At 46.5% G+C, this 6,000-nt stretch overlaps 1 long non-coding RNA gene across 1 annotated transcript; it reads right to left on the bottom strand.

The window, feature by feature from the left end:
• Window positions 1-285: 285 nt before the first annotated feature.
• Window positions 286-1,998, bottom strand: LOC136569545 (uncharacterized). Its single transcript, XR_010785375.1, has 3 exons — window positions 1,562-1,998; window positions 970-1,034; window positions 286-350 (listed from the first exon to the last, which is right to left on the bottom strand). It is a non-coding gene; the product is annotated as an uncharacterized lncRNA (long non-coding RNA).
• Window positions 1,999-6,000: the final 4,002 nt, after the last annotated feature.

Genomic DNA, 6,000 nt, shown 5'->3' on the forward strand with positions numbered 1-6,000 from the left:
CAACCAATAAATCCTGTCAACAAAAACAGCATCTTTAGCCCCCTCCTATTAAAGATTCTACAAGGATGATGGTTTTATTTGTGTTTAGAAGTTTGGATTTGAAATGGCCAGTTCAATGGATAAAGAGACAGTTTAAGTAGTATTAGATTATTATTATTGTTATTATTATTATTATTATTATTATTAGCTACTGGAAGAAACAAACCAGTAGTATCTATACTTAATTACTTCTATTTCCAGGAAATCATAAAGAAAAAGAACCAAACAAAAAAAAGTCACTTCCTACCTTTTGTATCTCAGGATGAAAAATGTCTCTTGGGCTCTTCTCCAGTTTCTCAAGACTCCTGGCACTGAAATGCAAATGAACGAGTGCTTTAGAGGAGGGTAAGTGCACATTCCAACCCCGAACCACCAACCGATTGCAGTTACAGCGCTTACAAAATGAATCGTTCCCAGAGCCTCTGGGAAATGGAACGGTTGGTGCAACTGCCATTTCTTCCCCAAAATACTAACTTCCAACACTTCCTAAACTTAGTTTGCATTTTAAAAGCAGAAATTAGGGAGACTCAGGGTGGAGATCAGGTTGAAATTGATTTCCTTCTAAAGCACAGGGCTCTGTTCCATCACCCTTCACTTTGGCTCCACACAGAATCACGGGGAGCATTTTAGGAGGGCCCAAGAACCAATTCTATTTCTCTCTTTTTTCTAGTTCTCTCTCTTCCTAAATCATTCAAGGCAAGTCAAATGAAAAAGGACAAGTTCAGCATCAAATTCACACTTTTTCCCTTTGTCTGCTCAAGAACAGGCTTTTAAACCACTTCTTGCTGCCTTCAACGATTAAGACTTGCAAAACAGTTTCGCAAGTTTGATAGGTTTATCATAAAAACCACAGAACGCAAGCTCTGAATTACAGGAAAAGGTACACAGGCAAATATCTCAGCTGATGGTGGCTTATTTGTAAACACATACCTTAACGGAGATTGCACTGAGAATGTTTCAGTGGGACTCTAAGGGAAAAGTATTTTCTGAGTACCCTGTAAACAAGAAAAGCTAGGATATATTACAGGACATACCCACTTGTTCTGCATATTCAAATAGGATTATCAATAAAAACATTTAAGAAGGAAGAAAACCAAGGTAATTTTACTCAGCTATATTTGCTGCCGATTTAGAGAAAAAAAAAAAAAAAAAAAGTCACGGGTGCTGCAAAGGAAAAAAAAAAAGTGAACCAGAAACGCCTACAGTAGAACTTTAAAACAATTGCTTGGATAAAAGCAGCTCATGGAACATGAAGTAGAAAAAAAGCGAAACCAGTATCAGACCTGCCTATTTTCTTACCATTGCACAAGAAAAATCCGACAAGCGGTATAAAGTCACTGCCTAAAACCGATCCTAGGATGTAACCAAGAACAATTGAGGCATTTGCTAATCTAAACGGAAACCTTTTCCGGACCCTAGTGTCAAATCACACGTTTTGTCTTGCAGCAGCTCGAGGCTGGAGAGCATTTCCCCTGGGGGTCGGGAGGGTAGGGGCACAAGGGGCTGAGTTTGCGGATCGCACCTGTGCCAGCAGAAGGATCCAGCCCGCGCGCTCCTTGCGCTCGCCATTCTCCGGGCCATCGCTGTGTTTTACTGCTCAGCGATGCCGCTCCATCTGTTTGCGTGGAAGAAAGAGCCACGAGCACTGAGGCACTCAGCAGCCGTGTCATTCCAGCCGCTCGTCCGCCCCCGCCCGCAGCAGCGGCAGCAGCCCGAGGGACACGGCTGCAGCTCGGCGGCTCCCGCGCCTCCGCCCGCCGCCGCACAGTGACCGCGGCAGCGCCCGGCGCCGCTCGCCCGGGGCGGCTCCTGCAGCTCCCGGCCCGCGGCAGCAAAGCACCGCCTGGCGCTCCGCCATCGGCGGGCGGCAGCGCGCCCCGCCCGAGCTGAGCCCCCGCCACCGGGACCGCTGAGCGAGGCCGAGGCACCGGGCGGACGCCCCTTCCGCGCCGCTCGGCTCCGTGCGGGCGGCCGGCCGGAGGCTTCGCCCCTCCAGCGTCGCTGCCGCGGCTCCGTCCCGCGCGGGAGAGGCGCCGGGAGCTCCCCGCGCCCAGCCCGCTCCCCCGGCGCGCGGCCGCCTCGGCCCGCCAGCCATTCCTATGGCGCGTCGGCCGTTGCGTCAGACGCCGCGCTTTACGGCCGCAGGGCCTGCCGGGAGTTGTAGTCTCGGACTGACAGCCACCGCTCCGTTTTCCGCCACCGGGAGCTGCGGTCCCGCCGGGGGATCAAACGGCTCCTTCGCTCCTGGGCGCGGAAGCACCTTAGGCAGCACCGCCCCTCCCGAATGTCCTTTCTTTTCCACTCCAACGCTTTTTTCTTTTTTTCACTCTGTTTTTCACCCCCTTTTCCACTTTCGCTCTTTCTTTTACACTCTCACCCTTTTCCTTTTTCATTTTTTTTTCTTCCTTTCTCTTCCTTCTTTTTTTTTTTTTCTTCCTTTCCTTTTTCCTTTTCTTTCTTTCTGTCTGTCTTTCTCTCTCTCGTTCTTTCTTTCTCTGGCTCTCTTCCTCTCTCTCTCTCTCTCTCTCTCTTTCTTTCTTTCTTTCTTTCTTTTTCTATTTCTTTCTCTCTCTCTTTCTTTCTTTCTCTGGCTCTCTTCCTGTCTCTCTCTTTCTTTCTTTCTTTCTGTCTGTCTTTTTCTATTTCTTTCTCTCTCTCTTTCTTTCTTTCTTTCTCTGGCTCTCTTCCTGTCTCTCTCTTTCTTTCTTTCTGTCTGTCTTTTTCTATTTCTTTCTCTCTCTCTTTCTTTCTTTCTCTGGCTCTCTTCCTGTCTCTCTCTTTCTTTCTTTCTGTCTGTCTTTTTCTATTTCTTTCTTTCTCTGGCTCTCTTCCTGTCTCTCTCTTTCTTTCTTTCTGTCTGTCTTTTTCTATTTCTTTCTCTCTCTCTTTCTTTCTTTCTCTGGCTCTCTTCCTGTCTCTCTCTTTCTTTCTTTCTGTCTGTCTTTTTCTATTTCTTTCTCTCTCTCTTTCTTTCTTTCTCTGGCTCTCTTCCTGTCTCTCTCTTTCTTTCTTTCTGTCTGTCTTTTTCTATTTCTTTCTCTCTCTCTTTCTTTCTTTCTCTGGCTCTCTTCCTGTCTCTCTCTTTCTTTCTTTCTGTCTGTCTTTTTCTATTTCTTTCTCTCTCTCTTTCTTTCTTTCTCTGGCTCTCTTCCTGTCTCTCTCTTTCTTTCTTTCTGTCTGTCTTTTTCTATTTCTTTCTCTCTCTCTTTCTTTCTTTCTCTGGCTCTCTTCCTGTCTCTCTCTTTCTTTCTTTCTGTCTGTCTTTTTCTATTTCTTTCTCTCTCTCTTTCTTTCTTTCTCTGGCTCTCTTCCTGTCTCTCTCTTTCTTTCTTTCTGTCTGTCTTTTTCTATTTCTTTCTCTCTCTCTTTCTTTCTTTCTCTGGCTCTCTTCCTGTCTCTCTCTTTCTTTCTTTCTGTCTGTCTTTTTCTATTTCTTTCTCTCTCTCTTTCTTTCTTTCTCTGGCTCTCTTCCTGTCTCTCTCTTTCTTTCTTTCTGTCTGTCTCTCTCTCTTTCTTTCTTTCTCTGGCTCTCTTCCTGTCTCTCTCTTTCTTTCTTTCTGTCTGTCTTTTTCTATTTCTTTCTCTCTCTCTTTCTTTCTTTCTCTGGCTCTCTTCCTGTCTCTCTCTTTCTTTCTTTCTGTCTGTCTTTTTCTATTTCTTTCTCTCTCTCTTTCTTTCTTTCTCTGGCTCTCTTCCTGTCTCTCTCTTTCTTTCTCTCTGTCTTTCTCTCTGTCTCTCCTTCTTTCTCTCTTTCTCTCATTCTGTCTGTCTTTCTGTCTTTGTCTCTCTTTCTTTCTCTCTTTCTCTCATTCTGTCTCTCTGTCTTTCTGTCTTTCTCTCTGTCTCTCTTTCTTTCTCTCTTTCTCTCATTCTGTCTCTCTTTCTGTCTTTCTCTCTGTCTCTCTTTCTTTCTCTATTTCTCTCTGTCTTTCTGTCTTTCTCTCTGTCTCTCTTTCTTTCTCTCTTTCTCTCATTCTGTCTCTCTTTCTTTCTCTCTGTCTTTCTGTCTTTCTCTCTGTCTCTCTTTCTTTCTCTCTTTCTCTCATTCTGTCTCTCTTTCTCTCTGTCTTTCTGTCTTTCTCTCTGTCTCTCTTTCTTTCTCTCTTTCTCTCATTCTGTCTCTCTTTCTTTCTCTCTGTCTTTCTGTCTTTCTCTCTGTCTCTCTTTCTTTCTCTCTTTCTCTCTTTCTTTCTCTCTGTCTCTCTTTCTCTCTGTCTCTCTTTCTTTCTCTCTTTCTCTCATTCTGTCTCTCTTTCTCTCATTCTGTCTCTCTTTCTCTCTCACTCTTTCTTTCTTTCTCTCTTTTTCTCTCTCTATTTCTAATCTTGGCTTTCCATTCTAGCTTTAGAATAAAAAAGCAGCAGTAGAAACATTCAGGCTACCGGGGAGTGCAAAAAACCCCAAAACGGTAATGATTTTAGGAAAACTATTTCCTCCATGGGAGCTTGAAAGTTTCTACAGCTGCAGGTGTCATAGAGCTTTTATTTCTTCTTCTAGATAGTTTATACTTAATACTCTATTTATACAGCGCCCCCTGCCGTCTGCATGGGCGCACTGCAGGCACAGCGCTCCCTGCCGTCTGCATGGGCGCACTGCAGGCACAGCGCCCCCTGCCGCCTGCTTTGGCGCACTGCAGGCACAGCGCCCCCTGCCGTCTGCATCGGCGCACTGCAGGCAGAGTGCCGCCTAATGACGTCACCTCGCCAACACGGCGCCCCGCCCCGGCCACGCCCCCAGCGCCCCTTGGAAAGACCCCAAGGCGTAGGCGTTTTGCCAGCTGCCTGATCAAAATGCCGACACCCACCTCGAGCCCTAGAAAGGATTTCCCGCGACGCCGAACCCTGCAGGCGAACCGGAATGCCATCATCGCAATTGAAACGCCACAGAAAATCTCGTCGGGGCCGCGGCGGCGTCGGTGTTCCGTGCAGGCAGTCCGGATAGACACACCGGGGTCCTCCGCTTTCCCGCCCTTTAGGCCGCCATTTTGAGAAGGTCAAACAAACTCCCGCGACATTGGTGACGCGCCACTCCCAACATGGCGGCCGTGGGAGGACCCCCTCGGCCGAGAGAGGCGGTTACTCAGGTGCCGGTCAGAAAACCTCCGAAATACGCCCGCCCGCGGCGCCGCTGACAGCACAGCCCGTCTCGGGTACACCTAAAACGCCACAAAAATTCCGCCGGGGCCGCGGCGGCGTCGGTGTTCCGTGCAGGCAGTCCGGATAGACACACCGGGGTCCTCCGGTTTCCCGCCCTTTAGGCCGCCATTTTTAGAAGGTCAAACAAACTCCGCCACGCGCCACGCCCAAGAGGGCTGCCTGGCGGCGGCGGGCTGCAGTACCGCGCTCTGCCCACAAGGCGGCAGCACTGCCGCCCACCCCAGCCGGGGGCGCCGCGCGCCTTGGGGCTGCGGGCAGCCAAGGCGGCAAAAAAGAACAGGGGCGATTCCCCCCCGCAAAAAACTCCTCTAAAAATAAATGCCAAAAACCTGCCTCTTACCAAACAAGAACCAAATAAGCCCCCTTTCTTTCAAGCCTTCTTGAAATAAATTTTATAGTTCTAGTTTTCCTAGTTCTATTCACACGCATATTTATACCGGACATTGATGTGTTACGTCGTTTATACAATCTATTATGCCTATTCCTATTATCTGTATTTATTCATATTTTGTGGTTTTATCAATATCATTATATATTGATTGCATATTTCTATACTTTGATTTAGATTTCTATCATACTTTTATTATTCCAAAAAAAATCCCATCTCTAACCAAACAAATACCAAAAAACCCTTCTTTTAAACTATATTGAAATCGTTTTATATTTATAGCTTGCATAATTATATTCACTTTTATAGTCACAGTTTATACTGATGCATTCTCTTCATAATTACATATCACATATATATTATTCACATCATATAGATAAATTATTATTTTTATTATGTACCAAATCTACTGCTACA

The sequence above is a fragment of the Molothrus aeneus genome, assembly GCF_037042795.1.
Source record: "Molothrus aeneus isolate 106 chromosome Z unlocalized genomic scaffold, BPBGC_Maene_1.0 scaffold_55, whole genome shotgun sequence".
Lineage (NCBI taxonomy): Eukaryota > Metazoa > Chordata > Aves > Passeriformes > Icteridae > Molothrus > Molothrus aeneus.